General features: G+C 44.5%; 1 protein-coding gene across 9 annotated transcripts in view; it reads right to left on the bottom strand.

Annotated features, from left to right (window-relative positions):
• Window positions 1-21,999, bottom strand: part of mbnl3 (muscleblind-like splicing regulator 3) — an 89,832-nt gene extending 67,833 nt beyond the window's left edge. The window contains exon 1 of one of the 9 annotated variants that reach the window (XM_042325925.1): window positions 21,622-21,999. The gene's annotated coding sequence lies outside the window, so the exon portion shown is untranslated. The remainder of the gene's footprint in view (window positions 1-21,621) is intronic. The other 8 variants (XM_042325921.1, XM_042325920.1, XM_042325923.1 and 5 more) reach the window with 8 other exon arrangements.
• Window positions 22,000-22,293: the final 294 nt, after the last annotated feature.

The raw sequence follows: 22,293 nt of genomic DNA, 5'->3' as shown, positions 1-22,293 counted from the left end.
TCCTCGTGAGGCAGGTGGTTAGAGCATTGGACTAGTTAACCGTAAGGTTGCAAGATTGAATCCCTGAGCTGACAAGGTAAAAATCTGTCGTTCTGCCCCTGAACAAGGCAGTTAACCCACCGTTTCTAGGCCGTCATTGAAAATAAGAATGTGTTCTTAACTAAGTTGCCTAGTTAAATAAAGATTAAATAAAGATTAAAAAAATAAAAAATAAAGGATTGTCAAAATTGGCATCCAAAATTACCGATTTCCGATTGTTATGAAAACTTGAAATCAGCCCTAATTAAATCGGCCATTCCGATTAATCGGTCGACCTCTAATATTGACTCTAAAAGGTCAGCCAGCCTGTTCCACACGCACCTACTGCCGCTGTGTCCTTCAAGAATACTTAAGAGTGGATTTGATAAGGTGAATAAGGAAATATGGAGTTGACTGTATGTGTTTGTGTGTGTGTGCGTGTGTTTGTGTGACCATGAGACAGACAATGTAAGATTGAGGATGTAAGCAAAAAAATAAACGTCCTCTCACTGTCAACTGCGTTTATTTTCAGCAAACTTAACATGTGTAAATATTTGTATGAACATAGCAAGATTCAACAACTGAGACTGTACCACAGACATGTGACTAACAGAAATGGAATAATGTGTCCCTGAAGAAAGGGGGGTGGGTGTCAAAATCAAAAGTAACAGTCAGTATCTGGTGTGGCCACCAGCTGCATTAAATACTGCAGTGCATCTCCTCCTCATGGACTGCACCAGATTTGCTAAGTTCTTGCTGTGAGATGTTACCCCACTCTTCCACCAAGGCACCTGCAAGTTCCCGGACATTTCTGGGGGGAATGGCCCTAGCCCTCACCCTCTGATCCAACAGGTCCCAGACGTGCTCAATGGGATTGAGATCCGGGCTCTTCGCTGCCATGGCAGAACACTGACATTCCTGTCTTGCAGGAAATCACACACAGAACGAGCAGTATGGCTGGTGGCATTGTCATGCTGGAGGGTCATGTCAGGATGTGCCTGCAGGAAGGGCACCACATGAGGGAGGAGGATGTCTTCCCTGTAATGCACAGCGTTGCAATTGCCTGCAATGACAACAAGCTCAGTCCGATGATGCTGTGATACACCGCCCCAGACCATGACCGACCCTCCACCTCCAAATCAATCCCGCTCCAGAGTACAGACCTCGGCATAATGCTCATTCCTTCGATGATAAATGCAAATCCGACAATCACCCCTGGTGAGACAAAACCGCGGCTCGTCAGTCCTGTCCGGTCCAGCGACGGTGGGTTTGAGCCCATAGGCGACGTTGTTGCCGGTGATGTCTGGTGAGGACTTGCCTTACAGGCCTACAAGCCCTCAGTCCAGCCTCTCTCAGACTATTGCGGACAGTCTGAGCACTGATGGAGGAACTGTGCGTTCCTGATGTAACTCGGGCAGTTGTTGTTGCCATCCTGTACCTGTCCTCCAGGTGTGATGTTTGGATGTACCGATCCTGTGCAGGTGTTGTTTTATGTGGTCTGCCACTGCGAGGACGATCCTGTCTCCCTGTATCTCTGTCTTAGGCGTCTCACAGTATGGACATTGCAATTTATTGCCCTGCCACATCTGCAGTCCTCATTCCTCATTCAAGCAGATGAGCAGGGACCCTGGGCATCTTTCTTTTGGCATTTTTCAGTCAGTAGAAAGGCCTCTTTAGCGTCCTAAGTTTTCATAACTGTGACCTTAATTACCTACCGTCTGTAAGCTGTTAGTGTCTTAACGACCGTTCCACAGGTGTATGTTCATTGATTATTTATGGTTCATTGAACAAGCATGGGAAACAGTGTTTAAGCCCTTTACAATGAAGATCTGTGAAGTTATCTGTCCTGAAAAAGGGACATTTCTTTTTTTGAGTTTATGTATGCATGCATTGTTCAAAACAATGTTATAATTCTATTTCAGGAGAGTTGAGGTTGAGTGATGGGTTAATATTCATCATGTAAGAAGAAATTAATAGGGTCTAAATGCATCAAGCAAAACCTGGTCAGTGGCAAGGCTCTGTCTGTGTGTGCAAACATAAAACCATGTAGTCTAGATAGACGACTATAAAAAGCCACTTCCTGGTATCTCATAACATTTTGGCTGAGGCATTAGTTCCTGTGTAAACATTAACCCTGACCTGATCTAACATCAGCTACATTTGAGTCTGAAGGCTACAGGAACAAACATAACACAATACATTTAGGGTTGCACATTTTGGGGAATATTCAACAGGTGGAAACACTCTGTGGGAATTAACGGGAATATATGGGAATTAATATTAATACCATTAAATGTAGATGTTTTTTTGCATTGGATATATTTACCATATCATATGGAGAAAGATACATTAACATTTTACCTTATCATAAGTACACATAATTGCAAATGATTAAATCCTTCCAATAGAATTTTTTTTTAAATGTAGTTACGAATTGAACTTTAATTAAATGAGTTGACTCTTCACATGGGAGGATTTTACTGAACAACAAAATAAAGGGAATATTGAATGATCCTCAATGATTCATCACATCTCCCAAAACTGTTTTCAACATACATCTGTAAAATGATAGTCTAGAAACTAAAGCTTTGGTTGTCTTCCTCTCAGGCTTCCATGTCTTCTCCCTGGACCTCCTCAATGTCCAACTCTTGAACATAAGACTCAGGCCTCATCTTCACTGTCACTTTCCAACCTTGGATCGTTGTCAGGCTCAAAAAGCCTCAAATTTGCCCTGATGGCCACCAATTTTTCAACCCTTGCATTGGTCAGCCTGTTGCGTGCTTTTGTGTGTGTGTTCCCAAACAAGGACCGGTTTTCCTCTGAGGCGGCTGATGTTGGAGGGATTTGGAGGATGATGAAGGCAACAGGGGAAAGAGCCTCAGATCCACAAAGTTCCTTTCACCAGGTGGCTGATGAGATATGTTGGCACGACTGCCATATTGCATCTCCATCCCAAAGCCCTTGCTTGGAAGTGTACTTCGCCAGACTGCCAAGAACCTTGCCCTCATCCAGGCCATGGTAGTGACGACACCATAGGTCTTGTTGATCTCTGCACCAGACAGGAGGCTCTTGCCAGTGTACTTGGGGTCCAACATGTACTCTGCGGCATGGATGGACTTCAGGCAGAAGTCTTCACGCTTTTTGATGTATTTCAGAACTGCAGTTTCCTCTGCTTGGAGCAACAGTGAAGTGGGCAGGACAGTACAGATTTCTTCTCTTACATCTGCAAGCAGAGTCTGAACATCAGACAGGATGCTATTGTCTCCCTCAGTCCATGCATTGCCTACTGCTATAGATTTTAGGAGTTTCAGGCTGCTTACCACTCTCTCCCAAAATACATTATCCAGGAGGATCCTGTTGATGGCGCTGTCCATATCGGCAGACTGTGATATGGCCATTTCTTGGAGAGACTCCTTCCCCTCCAGGAGACTGTCAAACATGATGACTGGGCAGCTTCAATGTGGTGCTCTTATTCATCTCACTTTGCTTGGTGAAGTAGATTGAAGGCTCTTTTGTAGAATGTATCCATTGTTTTCAGTGCCATGATGTCCTTGAGGAGCAGATTCAATGCATGAGCAGCACAGCCAATGGGTGTGATGTGATGGTAGGACTCCTCCACTTCAGAACAAGCAGCCTTCATGTTTGCAGCATTGTCTGTTACCAGTGCAAATACCTTCTGTGGTCCAAGGTCATTGATGACTGCCTTCAGCTCATTTGCAATGCAGAGACTGGTGTGTCTGTTGTCTCTTTTGTCTGTGCTCTTGTAGAATACTGGTTGAGTGGTGGAGATGATGTAGTTAACTATTCCTTGCCCACGAACATTCGACCACCCATCAGAGATAATTGCAATACAGTCTGCTTTCTCTATGATTTGCTTGACCTTCACTTGAACTCTGTTGAACTCTGCATCCAGCAAATGAGTAGATAAAGCATGTCTGGTTGGAGGGGTGAATGCTGGGCGAAGAACATTCATAAATCTCTTCCAATACACATTGCCTGTAAGCATCAGAGGTGAACCAGTTGCATTCACAGCTCGAACAAGACATTCATCAGCATTTCTCTGACTACGTTCCTCCATTGAGTGAAACAAACTTCTGATTCCAGGAGGACCATGAGCTGTTGCTATCGATATGGTGTCTGATTCATCATTTTCACCTCGAATAGAAGTAGAGGGACTTTTGCCAGAGGTTGCTTGTTGTGAGCGCTGAGGGAACTTCATGTCCAGATGATTCTGCATCTTTGTTGCATTCTTCACATATGATTTGGCACAGTATTTGCGTATGTACACAGCTTTTCCTTCTGCATTAGCTGAAGTGAAATGTCTCCACACATCAGATGGTGCCCATGGCATTTTCCTGTAAAGATTAGGAAAAAAATTGTTTAAAAAAACCCAAATACATTTCCATGTACAGATAAATAGTTAAGCAGTTAAATTAAACAACTCCTTTCTAGGATAAATGTTTTAAAATGAAACATGTATGGAAACGGGTGAATTAACACTCCTCAGGTAGCAGGCTCAAGCAAGCTGAAACCCACAGGTAGCAGGCTCAAGCAAGCTGAAACCCACAGGTAGCAGGCTCAAGCAAGCTGAAACCCACAGGTAGCAGGCTCAAGCAAGCTGAAACCCACAGGTAGCAGGCTCAAGCAAGCTGAAACCCACAGCAGGCTCAAGCAAGCTGAAACCCACAGCAGGCTCAAGCAAGCTGAAACCCACAGGTAGCAGGCTCAAGCAAGCTGAAACCCACAGGTAGCAGGCTCAAGCAAGCTGAAACCCACAGGTAGCAGGCTCAAGCAAGCTGAAACCCACAGGTAGCAGGCTCAAGCAAGCTGAAACCCACAGGTAGCAGGCTCAAGCAAGCTGAAACCCACAGGTAGCAGGCTCAAGCAAGCTGAAACCCACAGGTAGCAGGCTCAAGCAAGCTGAAACCCACAGGTAGCAGGCTCAAGCAAGCTGAAACCCACAGGTAGCAGGCTGAAGCAAGCTGAAACCCACAGGTAGCAGGCTCAAGAAAGCTGAAACCCACAGGTAGCAGGCTCAAGCAAGCTGAAACCCACAGGTAGCAGGCTCAAGCAAGCTGAAACCCACAGGTAGCAGGCTCAAGCAAGCTGAAACCCACAGGTAGCAGGCTCAAGCAAGCTGAAACCCAATTGGTAGCAAAAACTACCTAGCAGAAATTGTTAACAGTTAGAAATTATTTAAACACACTTTGCTGTTGGCTACTATTTACTAGTTAACAAAAAATAATGTCATACAAAATATAGTCACCCCACCCAGTATTGTCATCAAAACTTACCAGAAAGTATGTAGTCCTTGGCTCAGACAGTGAAGTAGTGTGGGCTCAATAACATCTCATTAGTGTGCAAGATCTTGAGAATCAGCTGTACATGTGATGGAAGAGTGCACTGCACATGTGATAGAAGAATGCACTGTGCATGTGATAGAAGAATGCACTGTGCATGTGATAGAAGAATGCACTGTGCATGCAGAGGGTTGCAATTCCATTGAATTGGGGATAGTTAAACCAAAATATGCCACAAGACCTAGAATTGCCTTATGTGTCACCCTGACCTTAGAGAGCCATTTTATTTCTCTATTTGGTTAGGGTGTGATTTGGGGTGGGCATTCTATGTTGTTTGTTTCCATGTTATGGTTCTCAATCAGGGACAGCTGTCTTCATTGTCTCTGATTGGGAATCATACTTTAGGCAGCCTTTTTTCCTTTTGGTAGTTGTGGGTAGTTGTCTTCGTTTGTGCATGTATAGCCTTACGGAGCTTCACGGTCGTTTTTGTTGTATTATTGTTTTGTTGGCGACATTTGCAAAATAAAGAAAAATGTACGCTCACCGCGCTGCACCTTGGTCCATTCCATACGACGATCGTGACATTATGTGTATCCCACAAAAAGGTTCTCTGTTATAAGCTAACATTTTTTGGTGACTTTAAGCAAATTTACCAAAATTCCTGGGCTTAACTTCCCATAGAAAATTCCCGGGGAAATTCCGGAAATATACTGGAAGGTTTCAGACCTTTTGCAAACCTAAATACATTAAACAACAATACAAATATAACACACTATATTAAACAACATAACAACACACTGGATCAGCGGATAGGTGACCTCTGAACCTGAGATTGCCACATGATTTGCCGCTTGGCCAATCAATAGGTCAACATTTAAAAATATACATATTTGGCAACGGGGAGGAATCAAAAGGTTAATATTGAGTTTGATGAAATGTCATTATTGTTTAGGCTAGTGATCATGCAGACTCAAGGTGATACTGGTGTGGACACTCTCCCTGGTCCAAGATCCCTTCATGAAGACTTCTTTACATCCTTCATTAGCCTGCTATATTCCTTTTGTTTTTAACGTTTCATTTCCTCTTTTACTATGTACACAATACAGCTTTTAGCTGCTGCCATGTATACTGAAATAAAACTCAACTCAAAAGAGACTATTGAATGGGACTAGACTGGCTGCTACTGCATTCCCTCCCCACACCTGCAGAGAGAGAGAAAGAGAGAGGGCAGGCTGCTACTGCATTCCCTCCCCATGCCTGCTGAGAGAGAGAGAGAGAGAGGGCAGGAAGCTACTGCATTCCCTCCCCATGCCTGCTGAGAGAGAGAGAACTTCTGTGAGTGTAATGTTTACTGTTCATTTCTATTATTTATTTGACTTTTGTTTATCATCGACTTCACTTGCTTTTGCAATGTTAACATTGTTTACCATGCCAATAAAACCCTTAAATTTAAATTGAATTGAGAGAGAGAGGGAGAAGGCAGGCTGCCTCTCCACACCTGCAGAGAGAGAGGGGGAGGGAACTCCAGGAGTCACCAGGTAGAGGTCAGGGTAGGTGGGACAGAGCCTGTGTCCCAAATGGCACCCTTTTTCTTATGTGGCATACATCCTGTGTAGGACTCTGGTCAAAAGTACTGCACTATATAGGGAATAAGGTGCCATTTACACAGGCAGCACAATTCTGATATTTTTTTAATTAATTGGTCTTTTGACCAATCAGATCAGCTCTTTGCCAATAATTGGGCAAAACATCAGAATTTGTCTGCCTGTGTCAATGTAGCCTATGGGACACAGCCAGAGAGGGGGAAGGCTGGCTGTTGTTGACTGCAGCGCACTGCGTCATGTCCATCCTCAAAGATGGAGCACCACTACACTACGTAACAAGGTAACCTTCATAGCAGGAAGCTGATGTCTCCAGAATTGATTATGGGAACGCAGTACTTGGGGGCCTGCCTGCAAATTCAATTCATAAACTAGATGGCGCCGATGGAGAAGGGCGACATCTTACGAGTTTCCACCCGACTTCGCTATTTAGTGACTTTTTCCATTTTTATCCTTACTTTTTTGTACAGAAAGTTAAAACTTCTTAGGGCTAGGGTCCTTTTTTCTCCACTTCCTGTCTGAATGACGTGCCCAAAGTAAACTGCCTGTTGCTCAGGCCCTGAAGCCAGGATATGCATATCATTGGTACCATTGGAAGGAAAACACTTTGAAGTTTGTAGAAATGTTAAAATAATGTAGGGGACTATAACACAATAGATATGGTAGAAGAAAATCCAAAGTTTAACCAATCGGAATTAACTTCTTTTTTTTTGAGAGCCCATGCTCTTACAATTGAAAGTATAGGGGCATAATGAATTCTAGCTCCCAAGATGCAATTCCTATGGCTTCCATAGGGTGCCAGCAGTTTATGTTCAAGGTTCCAGGCTTGTAACTTCCAAAACGAATAAGAAATATGAGTTTTAGTACAAGGACAGTCTTGGAAATTTGTGTTTGGGCGCGCGATGAAGACAAGACGCACCTGCTAATATCAGTTTCCTATTGAACATACTTCTTTCCGTAAGAAATATTATAGTTTGATTACATTTTAGAGTATCTGAGTAAAGTAAGAGTAAGAAATGTAGAGTAAGAAATGTATTTTGACTTGTTTTAACAAAGTTTAGCGGTAGATTTTCCTTTCTCTGCAAGTTGAACGAGTGGATTACTCAAATCGATGGCGCCAACTAAACAGACTTTTTGGGATATAAAGAAGGATTTTATCTAACAAAATGACACTACATGTTATAGCTGGGACCCTTTTGGATGACAAATCAGAGGAAGATTTTTAAAAAGTAAGTGAATTTTTAATCGCTATTTGTGAATTTATGAAACCTGTGCCGGTGGAAAAATATTTTGATGTGGGGCGCCGTCATCAAACAATCGCATGGCATGCTTTCGCTCTAATGGCTACTGTAAATAGGGCAGTGCAGTTAGATAAACAATAATTTAAGCTTTCAACCGATATAAAGACACTTGTATGTACCTAAATGTTTAATATCCATAATTTTAATGATTATTTATTTGAAGTTGTCCCGCTAGCGGGACGCCTAGCCCTATTAATACTTGACGGCCAAGACAGTTACTAACCTCGATTTCGACTTCAAATCCGACTTAGACTAAACTGTTCCCTTGTTCATACACCATTCATTTGTTCCACTTCACCAAAACGATGTGGGCATCGATGCTGCAGACGAGCCGGCATCCTTGTGTCAACTGAGACAAAGAGAATATCCCCCCGTCCTATTGGCAAATGTCCAGTCACTCGAGAATAAGATGGTTGGGATTTGTTCAAGAGTCTCCTATCAGAGAGAGTTGAAAAGCTGCAAAATGATATGCCTTGCAGAGACGCGGCTGGATGACTCAGTGAACTCAGTGGTTTCTCCATGTAGCAGCACGATCGGACGAAGGCAGCCTCGAGCAAGTCCAAGGGGGGAGGGGTGTGCCTCTTCATAAACAACAACTGGTGTGCTGCGTTCAGTGTGAAGGAAATCTCTAGCTTTTTATTCCCGGATATAGAACACCTCATGGTAAACTGCAGAACCTTTAATCTACCTGATATAGAACACCTCATGATAAGCTACAGACACTTATCTACCAAGAGAGTAATGATCACAACTGTCTCCATCCCTCCACAAGCCAACACCACTTTGGCACTCAACGAACTATATGAGGCCATAAACAAAGAAGAAACCACTCACCCAGAGCCAGTGTTTCTGGTGGGCAGAGACTTTAACACGGGGAGAATTAAAACCGTTCTCTCACTTTTATCAACATGTCTCCTGCGCTAAAACTGTAGACCACTTTTATTCTACCCACAGAAACGCATACAAGGTTCCCCCTCGTCCTCCCTTCTACAAATTTGACCATGACTCTATTCTCTTGCTTCCTGTTTACGAACTAAAACGCAAACAGGAAGTACCAGTGACGCGTTCAATACTCCAACGCTAGTCGTATGTGTCAGGGCTTGCAGACGATAACGGATTACAAAGGGAAACCCAGCCGTAAGATGTCCAGTGATGCAGAACTACCAAACGAGCTAAATGCCTTTTATGGTCGCTTCGAGGAATACAACACTGAGTCTTGCGTGAAAGCCCCTGTTGTTCCGGATGACTGTGTGATCTCACTCTCCGTGGTTGATGTGTGTAAAACTTTAAAACAGGTTAGCACTCACAAGCCCGCCATTTAAAATACCAGGGTGTGTTCTCAAAGCATGTGCAGACCATCTTAAAAGTGTCTTCAATTACATTTTCAATCTCTCCTTGTCTGTAATCCCAATATGTTTCAAGCTGACCACCATTGTTCCTGTTCCCAAGAACTCCAAGGTAACCTGCCTACATGACTATTGCCCTTTAGCACTTGAATCTGTCATTATGAAATGCTTTGACCATCACACCGTCATTTCAGGTCTCAACTTGTAGACTTGTTGCTAACGTTTCTTTGCTACCTGCCAACTTTACGTTTTTTACTTTTTAATTACCGTTTTATATTTTTATTTTTCACCTCGCTCAACTTTTTTCATTAAACGTTAGAACCCCGGATGCCTTATCTGGACATGGTTCTACACGACCTCCACCAGCCGAAGCTAAGTAGTAACATTAACACATTAACATGATGCCTTCTAACTGTAGTCGCTGTACTCATAATATACAGGAGAACGATCGCCTTATGGCGAGGATAGCCGTGCTGCAAGCCCAGCTTCAGGCGCAATCGTTAGGCAAGGGTAATATAAGCCTGGTTCCTCTCTAGGTTTCTTCCTAGGTTCCAGCCTTTCTAGGGAGTTTTTCCTAGCCACCGTGCTTCTACATCTGCATTGCTTGCTGTTTGGGGTTTTAGGCTGGGATTCTGTACAGCACTTTGTGACATCGGCTGATGGAGCGGGTTGAGAGCTTCAATTTCCTTGCTGTCTATATCACTAAGGACTCAACATGGGACACACACACCAACACAGTCGTGAGGCAGGAACGACAGCGCCTCTTCCCCCACAAGGCTGAAAAGATTTGGCATGGGCCTTGGATCCCAAAATGTTTTACAGCAGCACCATCGAGAGCATCTTGACTGGCTGCATCACCACTTGGTATGACAAACGCACTTCTCTCAACCACAAAGTGCTTCAGTGGGTGGTGCGGACAGCCAAGTACATTACTGGGGCCGAGCTCCCTGCCATCCAGGACCTTTATATCAGGTGGTGTCAGAGGAAGGATCGAAAAATTGCCAAAGACTCCAGCCACCCTAGCCACAGAAGGTTCATTCTCCAATCTTCCGGCAAACAGTACCAAAGGATCGGCTCTCGGACCAACAGCCCCCGAGGCAGCCACTACCCCAAGCCATAATACTGTTAAATAGCTATAAGACTGCTAAATAGTTAATTAAATGGTTACCCTGGACTATCTTACACTGACTCTATGCACACTATATACACACACTACACTTTTACACTCATCATATGCTGCAGCTACTCTGTTCTTTATTTTACTCTTATTATTATCTATCCTGATGCCAAGTCACTTTACCCTGCCTTCATATACATATCTACATCAAATACCTCGTACCCCTGTACATTGATCTGGTACTGGTACTCCCTGTATATAGCTGCACATTGATCTGGTACTGGTACTCCCTGTATATAGCTGCACATTGATCTGGTACTGGTACTCCCTGTATATAGCTGCACATTGATCTGGTACTGGTACTCCCTGTATATAGCTGCACATTGATCTGGTACTGGTACTCCCTGTATATAGCTCCACATTGATCTGGTACTGGTACTCCCTGTATATAGCTCCACATTGATCTGGTACTGGTACTCCCTGTATATAGCTCCACATTGATCTGGTACTGGTACTCCCTGTATATAGCTGCACATTGATCTGGTACTGGTACTCCCTGTATATAGCTCCACATTGATCTGGTACTGGTACTCCCTGTATATAGCTGCACATTGATCTGGTACTGGTACTCCCTGTATATAGCTCCACATTGATCTGGTACTGGTACTCCCTGTATATAGCTCCACATTGATCTGGTACTGGTACTCCCTGTATATAGCTGCACATTGATCTGGTACTGGTACTCCCTGTATATAGCTGCACATTGGGAGGGGCTCAGAAGCAATGATTTCAAGGTATTTGATTGAATTTGAACAGTGCTGCAAGGATTCTTCTGACACAGACAAAGCTGTCTGCCCACATCACCCCCATCGGCTACCTGTTCCTATTCAGTCTGTCTACAAACAGGCTCTCAAAGTGCTTGATAGGAAGCCCAATAGCCATCATCACTGTTACATCCTCAGAAAGCATGGGCTCCTGAGTTGGGAAAATCTTGTGCAATACACCGATGCATGTCTTGTATTCAAGATCCTAAATGGCCTGGCTCCCCCTCCACTCAGTATTTTTGTTAAACAGAAAACCCAAACATATGGCAGCAGATCCACAAGGTCTGCCATGAGAGGTGACTGTATAGTTCCCTTAAGGAAAAGCACCTTTAGTAAATCCGCTTTCTCTGTGAGAGCTTCCCATGTCTGGAAGACATCAGACACACATAACTGGACCACATATCACACTTTCACAAAATGCTTGAAGACATGGCTAAAGGTCAATCAGATTTGTGATCATGGTCCCTAGCTGTGTGTTGCCGCTTTCCATGTCTGTAACTTGTGACGTGTGGAAACACTATTGCTTTTATGAATTTTGTCTTGCTGCTTTTTGTTCTATGTTGCTATGTCTGTATGCTACGTCTTGCTTGTCCTATGTTGCTATTGTCTGTATGCTATGTCTTGCATGTTCTATGTTGCTCTGTCTGTATGCTATGTCTTGCTTGTCCTATGTTGCTCTGTCTGTATGCTATGTCTTGTCTGTCCTATGTTGCTCTGTCTGTATGCTATGTCTTGTCTGTCCTATGTTGCGCTGTCTGTATGCTATGTCTTGTCTGTCCTATGTTGCGCTGTCTGTATGCTATGTCTTGCTTGTCCTATGTTGCGCTGTCTGTATGCTATGTCTTGCTTGTCCTATGTTGCGCTGTCTGTATGCTATGTCTTGCTTGTCCTATGTTGCGCTGTCTGTATGCTATGTCTTGCTTGTCCTATGTTGCGCTATCTGTATGCTATGCCTTGCTTGTCCTATGTTGCTATTGTCTATATTGTAATTCTTTTTAATAACCTGCCCAGGGACTGCCGTTGAAAATTAGCCGGCTGGCTAAAACCGTCACTTTTACTGAAACGTGGATTAATGTGCACTGCCCCTGTAAAAATAAAATGAATTTCAACTCAAAGTCAAATAATTGACTTTAAAATCATCCTCCTCATCTGCAAATCCCTAGACCGTGCCTTGTCCTCCCATGCACCATGCCTATGGAACTCCCATCCAGATAATCTCAGGGCTATTCAGACTGTTGGAGCTTTTAAAGCAGGCCTTAAGACTCACTTCTATCGGCCTAGCCTTCCTCATGATATGGTTACATACATTTCTTTCAATTTTGTTGACTATGTCTCTATTTTATTTTATGCACCTTGTGATTATTCTTGTATTATGAAAAGCGCTTTACAAATGTAATAAATTAGTAGTAGTTTCCCCTCGGTCCCTCCCCCATGCTGCACACGTCCAAAAGCCCAGTCAGCCCCTCTGTCGGAGCACCAGGGACAGACGGTAAAACAAATAACTGTGCGAAACCGCAAGGCCATAACACCAGAGTAGACACTTGGAACGCAGGAATCTTTAAGACATGCAATATATGTAGAAAATGTGCAGCCAGAGCCCTTAAACAACTGTTTGACTGATAAAATCTAACAAATCTCTCTTTTAGGCCTTTGTCATACCAACAACATTTCAAGCTTTAAAAAAACATAGCCTAGAACCAACCAATAAACATTAGAGTCTTACTCAGACCAGAGTCACCTGGATCATTCTAACATAATTATTTCTATTTAGCATTTATTTAACTAGGCAAATCAGTTAAGAACCAATTGTTATTTACAATGACGGCCTACCCCAGCCAAACCCTAACGACGCTGGGCCAATTGTGCACCGCCCTATGGGACTTCCAATCCCGGCTGGTTGTGATACAGCCTGGAATTGCACCAGGGTCTGTAGTGACGCCTCTAGCACTGAGATGCAGTGCCCTAGACCGCTGCACCACTTCCGGGAGTGAAACAGAGGGATAGAGACCTGGCTGATGCTATCTCTAAAGAGAGAGAGAGAAACCTTGCATAACATAGCCATCACCTGTAGAGAAATTAACCTGGAGAAGAGCCCCCTAAGCAAGCTGGTCCTGGGGCTCTGTTTACAGACGCCACAGAGCCCCAGAACAGCAACACAATTAGACCCAAACAAAACATGAGAAAACAAAAATAGAATTACTTGACACATTGGAAAGAATTTACAAAACAACAGAGCAAACTACAATGCTATTTGACCCTAAACAGAGAGTACACATTGGCAGAATACCTGACCACTGTGACTGACCCAAAACGGAGGAAATCTTTGACTGTGTACAGCCTTGCTATTGAGAAAGGCACAAAATGAGGTGGAAACTTAGCAGCACTTCCTAACCTCCTGCCAAATATATGACCATATTAGATACTTTAACTATTTGCCAATAAAGCAAATAGAAAGAGTGGTGTGAAAGAGAAAGAGAGACAGAGTGGTGTGGGTAATTGATTAGTGATTAGGTGATTGATTAAAGATAGCGCTGGAGGAGGAGGAGAATAACAAGACAAGAGGAGGAGCTCCAGGTCACAATGAGAGGGAAAGGTCAAGCAACAGAGATAGAGCAAAGTAATTCGGTTAAGTATCTATAATCCCCTCAGCTTGTTAAAGCACCACAGTATCCATTCACAAAAACATACATCCAGCTATAGATATACCCCTCTCAAACAGTGCCTTCAGAAAGTATTCACACCCCTTGACTTTTTCCACATTTTGTTGTGTTACAGCCTGAATTTAAGAAGGGTTTTGTGTCATTGGCCTACACACATTACCCCATAATGTCAAAGTGGAATTATGTTTAAAGACATTTTTACAAATGAATTCAAATTGAAAAGCTGAAATGTCTTGAGTCAAAAAGTGTTCCACCCCTTTGTTATAGCAAGCCTAACATGCTGACCACACCACCCCCGTTGCATGCGCGAGCATTGCAAAATAAATATACACATACAGGTTATTCAATCATTTCATCCAAATTGCTCGCACGCGTCAACAAGCGTCTGCGTAGCCAGGCTCTAAAATAGAACTTGGTTCCATTTTTGACTGCAAGTCCCACTTGTACCATCTCCTCATTGGTTTTTAGGAGCATATACCCACGTGGGTGACTGAATGATGATCTTAGGTCCACACTCCAGTCAAAGTTGGTTGCCAACCGCCAGATAAAGTCCACAGAAGAAGAAGACTGGAGGAGAGATTACTAGAAACTAAGGTTTTCACTTTTATCTGTGGATTAGTTGTTTGAGTAGAGAACACACGATTTTGTGACACAAAATTGGTAAAAATTCTACAAAGATCCAGAAAAAAGGGACAGTCTTCATTTTAGGTAAAATAATAACCCAATGTTTATATCCCAGGACAAATTAGCTAGTATCAGTAAGCTAGCTAGCTAAATGTCCATGAATGTTTCTTCTGTTTCGACCTGTCACAAAATGAATATAATTGATTCAGAGTTCATTTTGATATTTTAACCCGCGTGTCCTGATCACATCTGGTGTGGATGGACAAAAACAACATGCGGACGCATGCGTGGGATACTTCGTGGATACTTCAGAATTTTGGCAATGAGGCCCATTAGAACCGCCGAGTGGCGCAGCAATCTAAGGCACTGCATCTCAGTGCTAGAGGCATCACTACAGACCCTGGTTCAATTCCAAGCTGCATCTCAACCGGCTGTGATTGGGAGTCCCATAGGGCAGCTCACAATTGGTCTGGGTTTGGCCAGGGTAGGCTGTCATTGTAAATAAGATTTTGTTCTTAACTGACTTGCCTAATTAAATAAAAATAAAGCCCAGTCAGATGAACTTGTGGATATCATTTTTATGTCTCTGTGTCCATTATGAAGGAAGTTAGAGGAAGTTTTGCAAGCCAATGCTAACTAGTGTCAGCACAATGACTGAAAGTCTATGGGTATCTGCGAGCATGCAATGACTGGAAGTCTATGGGTATCTGCGAGCATGCAATGACTGGAAGTCTATGGGTATCTGCGAGCATGCAATGACTGGAAGTCTATGGGTATCTGTGAGCATGCAATGACTGGAAGTCTATGGGTATCTGTGAGCATGCAATGACTGGAAGTCTATGGGTATCTGCGAGCATGCAATGCCTGGAAGTCTATGGGTATCTGTGAGCATGCAATGACTGGAAGTCTATGGGTATCTGCGAGCATGCAATGACTGGAAGTCTATGGGTATCTGCGAGCATGCAATGACTGGAAGTCTATGGGTATCTGTGAGCATGCAATGACTGGAAGGCTATGGGTATCTGCGAGCATGCAATGCCTGGAAGTCTATGGGTATCTGTGAGCATGCAATGACTGGAAGTCTATGGGTATCTGTGAGCATGCAATGACTGGAAGGCTATGGGTATCTGCGAGCATGCAATGCCTGGAAGTCTATGGGTATCTGTGAGCATGCAATGACTGGAAGTCTATGGGTATCTGCGAGCATGCAATGACTGGAAGTCTATGGGTATCTGCGAGCATGCAATGACTGGAAGTCTATGGGTATCTGTGAGCATGCAATGACTGGAAGGCTATGGGTATCTGTGAGCATGCAATGACTGGAAGTCTATGCATGGTATCTGCGAGCATGCAATGACTGGAAGTCTATGGGTATCTGCGAGCATGCAATGCCTGGAAGTCTATGGGTATCTGCGAGCATGCAATGACTGGAAGTCTATGGGTATCTGTGAGCATGCAATGACTGGAAGGCTATGGGTATCTACGAGCATGCAATGACTGGAAGTCTATGGGTATCTGCGAGCATGCAATGACTGGAAGTCTATGGGTATCTGCGAGCATGCAATGACTGGAAGTCTATGGGTATCTGCGAGCATGCAATGCCTGGAAGTCTATGGGTATCTGCGAGCATGCAATGCCTGGAAGTCTATGGGTATCTGCGAGCATGCAATGCCTGGAAGTCTATGGGTATCTGTGAGCATGCAATGACTGGAAGTCTATGGGTATCTGCGAGCATGCAATGACTGGAAGTCTATGGGTATCTGCGAGCATGCAATGCCTGGAAGTCTATGGGTATCTGTGAGCATGCAATGACTGGAAGTCTATGGGTATCTGCGAGCATGCAATGACTGGAAGTCTATGGGTATCTGCGAGCATGCAATGCCTGGAAGTCTATGGGTATCTGCGAGCATGCAATGACTGGAAGTCTATGGGTATCTGCGAGCATGCAATGACTGGAAGTCTATGGGTATCTGCGAGCATGCAATGACTGGAAGTCTATGGGTATCTGCGAGCATGCAATGACTGGAAGTCTATGGGTATCTGCGAGCATGCAATGACTGGAAGTCTATGGGTATCTGCGAGCATGCAATGACTGGAAGTCTATGGGTATCTGTGAGCATGCAATGACTGGAAGTCTATGGGTATCTGTGAGCATGCAATGACTGGAAGTCTATGGGTATCTGCAGATATCCATAGACTTCCAGTCATTGCGCTAAAGCTAACTTGCTAATATTGTACAATCCAGGTGTGCTCTTAGAGACTTACCCAAAAAGATTCACAGCTGTAATCGCTGGGTGAATCTAACATGTATTGACTCAGGGGTGTGAATACTTATATGTATGAGATATGTATGTTACATTTTCAATAAATTTGCACAATTTTCTAAAAACATGTTTTCACTTTGTCATTATGGGGTATTGCATGTAGATGGGTGAGGGGAAAAAATATTTAATCAATTTTGAATTCAGGCTGTTACACAACAAAATGTGGAATAATTCAAGAGGTATGAATACTTTCTGAAGGCACTGTACATGGACACTTACATGCGTGTCCTGTATAGTGTATGTTTTTGTGTAACTGGCATGTACACAGACGCATAGGCTACACTCATAAATGACATTAGTGTACTAAAAGAATAACATACTGTACCACATACTGAAATGTAAAGCATGACATGTAATGGAGTAAACAAGGAAACATGTTTGCATTTAAGAATTACTGATTTGATTTGTATGCCTACAAAAGTCTGTCTATTTACAGGGGTTTTTATGTTATTAACCTATACCTTTATCCAAACCCTCACAGTGAGATAATGGATATTTACTACCTGTGAGATTGCTGAGTATTAGCAGAAAATATGGATTAATCAATTTCATATAGCCTGCATAACATTTGGTGATTTCTTTTAGGCTGTTGCTTTATCAGTATATGTAGTATATCAGTATATGTTTTACTTGCGCCATGAAAATACTAGGTACTGGGCAGAATCTGGGGCAGCTGAGCAGGGACCTGGTTGGTTGTGTAGAGGGGAAATGAGGACAGGTTGTGTAGGAGTGCAGTTAGAGTACAGTAACCTCACTGTGTGTGGTGCAGCGGTTACCTGTGTTAATATGGAGTAAAAAATATAAATAGCTAGACGGGTGCAGAGTCCACTGCAGACAGAGAGAGACAGAGACAGAGACAGAGAGAGAGAGAGAGAGAGAGAGAGAGAGAGAGAGAGAGAGAGAGACAGACAGAGAGAGAGAGACAGAGACAGAGAGAGACAGAGACAGAGAGAGACAGAGACAGAGAGAGACAGAGACAGAGAGAGACAGAGACAGAGAGAGAGACAGAGAGAGAGACAGAGAGAGAACATAAACCAGTCTAGACTCGCCATGCTGTTAAAGGCAATGGCATCGATTTGCAAAAGCATATGCACTGATGCTGAGTGAGTGAAAACAGCATATTTAAGTGTGGGGTTATGGCGTGTTATAGCCCTATTGACTTTGATGTGACCCCTTATCTGCAGCCCCCCCCCTATTTCAGAAAATAAGGGGGGGAACTTCACTCCACCGGGTGGAATGCCACTTGGCAAAGATAAAAGGAAACTGGTTTAGTCACCTGGTTTAACCGACAGAACTACTGTGGTGACCTGAGACAGCCAGTATATTAATGTAATGTTCTGTTTATCTCATTCAAACCAAATGGCACCAGGCAGTATATTAATGTCATGTTCTGTTTATCTCATTCAAACCAAATGGCACCATGTTCCCTATGTAGAGTTACTTTTGACCTTGCCCAAGTAGTGCACTACATAGGAAATAGGGTGTCATTTGGGACATAGTAGGCATAGTGTATTGGATTAGGTCTGATAACAGGTTATGATTGGAATAAGAAAAGCTCCAAGGCCAGCACTATAAGGAACAACTTCTCCTACTAGTCCACCAGGTCAGCACCATCTAGTCTCCCAGGCCAGCACCATCTAGTCCCCCAGGCCAGGACCATCTAGTCCCCTAGGCCAGGACCATCTAGTCCCCCAGGCCAGGACAATCTAGTCCCCCAGGCCAGGACCATCTAGTCCCCCAGGCCAGGACCATCTAGTCCCCCAGGCCAGCACCATCTAGTCCCCCAGGCCAGGAACATCTAGTCTCCCAGGCCAGCACCATCTAGTTCCCCAGGCCAGGTACATCTAGTCCCCCAGGCCGGGAACATCTAGTCCCCCAGGCCGGGAACATCTAGCCCCCAAGGCCAGCACTATAAGGAACAACTTCTCATACTAGTCCCCCAGGCCAGCACTATCTAGTCCCCCAGGCCAGGACCATCTAGTCCCCCAGGCCAGCACCATCTAGTCCCCCAGGCCAGGAACATCTAGTCTCCCAGGCCAGCACCATCTAGTTCCCCAGGCCAGGTACATCTAGGCCGGGAACATCTAGCCCCCAAGGCCAGCACTATAAGGAACAACTTCTCATACTAGTCCCCCAGGCCAGCACTATCTAGTCCCCCAGGCCAGCACCATCTAGTCCCCCAGGCCGTGAACATCTAGCCCCCAGGCCAGCACCATCTAGCCCCCCAGGCCAGCACCATCTAGTCCCCCAGGCCAGCACCATCTAGTCCCCCAGGCCAGCACCATCTAGTCCCCCAGGCCAGCACCATCTAGTCCCCCAGGCCAGCACCATCTAGTCCCCCAGGCCAGCACCATCTAGTCCCCGAGGCCGGGAACATCTAGTCCCCCAGGCCGGGAACATCTAGCCCCCCAGGCCGGGAACATCTAGCCCCCCAGGCCAGCACCATCTAGTGCCCCAGGCCAGCACCATCTAGTCCCCCAGGCCAGCACCATCTTGTCCCCCAGGCCAGCACCATCTTGTCCCCCAGGCCGGGAACATCTAGTCCCCCAGGCCGGGAACATCTAGTCCCCCAGGCCGGGAACATCTAGCCCCCAGGCCAGCACCATCTAGTCCCCCAGGCCAGAACCATATCGTCCCCCAGGCCAGAACCATCTAGTCCCCCAGGCCACATTATCATTCCAAAAAGTGTTGAAATAGGCATAGTGATTTGCAATTCGATAGACATATAAATTATGTAGTTCTTCAAAAGAGCGACATGCACTTGGATGGAGTGGCATTACAGGTCAAGAAGTGGCGTCTTGTTGTTGGCACTAACAGACAAATAGTGTGCAACTGCAACCCGCAAATCGACCTGCAGGTGGGCATAACGCCCCCTCGAGCATCCCATTGGTTCCTGCATGAACGACTCCCCTCTAGTACGCCATCTTCATGCTTGTGTGACAATTCTGAATGTGGGTCAAAAGGGAAATAAAAGTGTTATCTGAGTTTGTTTCATCCCAGTCTGCTGTTACTAGCTAGCAGGAGGCAACACCGGTAGACAGTGTACTTCACTCCCGCCTGCCGAACACCTGCCCTCACCATCGTTAACAGAACTGCGGGAAAACAATGCCCAATAGGGGAGGGCAAAGGACACTGTCTACCAGTCGCTCCTGCCTCCCACTAGCACAGCAGGCGGAAGGGACACCTTGTGCTAGCTAACTTGCTAGTTAGCGAACCCGTGTGCTAGCTTGCTAGTTAGCGACACCGTGTGCTAGTTAGTTAGCTAGCACACGGCATCGCCCCCACCTCCCGCCTGTTCTGAATAAAACAGTGCCTGACAGGAGGGGGCGAAGTACACTGCCAATTGGTGTCTAGCTACTCCGGTACACAGCAGGTGGGAGGTGGGGGTAACACTGTGTGCTTGCTAGTTAGTTAGCTAGCACATGGTGTCGCACCTGCCTGCTGTGTACCGGAGTCCTCCTTAAGACTAGTTGGCTAAGTTAGCACAGTGTTCTTCGCTCTTGCCTGCCGAACACCTGCCCTCACTGTCGTTAACAGAACTGTGGGAAAACAGTGTCCGACAGGCGGGGGCAAAAGACACTAGCTATAGCTAGCTACCATTTTCACCCCAGCCTCTTCTTCTACTGTGGGATTTATCAGCAGTTGGCATCCAACGTTATGGTGCATTACCGCTATCTACTGTACTTAAGTGCCCCTGCCTATGTACTGGAGTCATATAGTTTAAAAATGGACCAACAGACATATAAAGAGGGGTTCCTGCAGATGCAGGAACGCCCCAAATTACAGGCTGCAGTTGCACCCTTATCCTAATGGAGGCTAACTCCACATAGCTTGTTGGCCAAAGCCTATGGGGAAATGAATGTTGTTGTTTTTTATAAACACCGAAAATAAGGTCTGTGGTAAACACAGGATTAGCAGAGTTTATACAGAAAAAAACTTTGTCTCCTAAACTTCTGTTAACCTCAGCCCTTATTTCGGCGTTTATCCCAAAACCCCATTCTTTCTCCATTAATTTCCCCCATAGGAATGGCTGAACGACCTGAACGAACCAGATGTTACTAATTTCCAGTTAAACTGGCGAGCTCTTCAACATTTCCGCATTAGAAATGGTTGTGAGATTTGCTTCCTGTATTACCGACGCGACAGAATCGATAACTGGCATAGTGTGAGTGTCTTGAAGAGCGACAGCCCTGAAAATGATTCTGTTGGTTTCCTAAATGCATCACCATATGGACTAGGCCTAAAATAATGTCAGACGTGAAATGTTATGACATCATCACTCTGTATTCTATGCGTAACCTCGCCTACTATTGCTATTGTAAACTACCCAACAACAGGCAAAGAGACAGTTTATTCAATTGTTGGCTATCCATGTGATACATATTTACTAACTTCCAATAGATGTGTTGTTACAAGCTTATTTACACGAACCAACATGCGCAATTAGTAAGGCAAGACGCCAGGTGAAAGTCAACTGCGACAGCAGTCATGCATTAGTGTTCTTACCTGTGCACGCTCGGTAGGTCTGATAAATAGCCTAATCCTGTCTTCGACACGTTGTCTTCTTACTTATTACAGCATGCTAAATAAATGTTCATGTCACGATACGATAATTATTTTACCAATTCTGAATACGCCATACTTAGAACGAATGTTAATAGTGCTGGAAAAATCTAATCACTTACATTTATGATAACAGTTTAAAAAACGATACGTCGTGCATTTATCCCAAAATATTATGCGGGGAAACAAAACGATGAAGCGGCGTGAAGTGAAATGTCGCAACTTGGTAGCTGGCTAAATAAAAAGCAGAGACAAGCTAGACCAGAGGAGGGCGAGGTAAAAATCGAGGGAGGGCAAAAGCAGAAGGGAGGAGTTCAGGAGAAAAGTGTTGTTTGGTATTACGCATTGCCGAAGAGCCGTGCATTGCCTCCATTTTAGGGGAATCCCATTAGGCTGTTATCCGCGGCAAGAGGGCGGTAACTGGATGGGTCACTTCAGGTTCTGTCTCTACCCTTTATATTTTGGTAAACCTACTTTACCGAATGTCATGGTCCACAATCTCAGGTATACAGCTTCATGTCCTAAATAGTATTACAGGGTAGCCACCGTCATAACAGCCTATATTACAGATCACAATATTATTTCATTTATGATAATGACTCACCTGTAAAAATG

This window comes from Oncorhynchus tshawytscha, linkage group LG08, assembly GCF_018296145.1.
Source record: "Oncorhynchus tshawytscha isolate Ot180627B linkage group LG08, Otsh_v2.0, whole genome shotgun sequence".
In the NCBI taxonomy this organism is placed as follows: Eukaryota; Metazoa; Chordata; class Actinopteri; order Salmoniformes; family Salmonidae; genus Oncorhynchus; species Oncorhynchus tshawytscha.
Note: the sequence above shows the minus strand (reverse complement) of the source record. Positions and strands in the feature narration are given on the sequence as shown.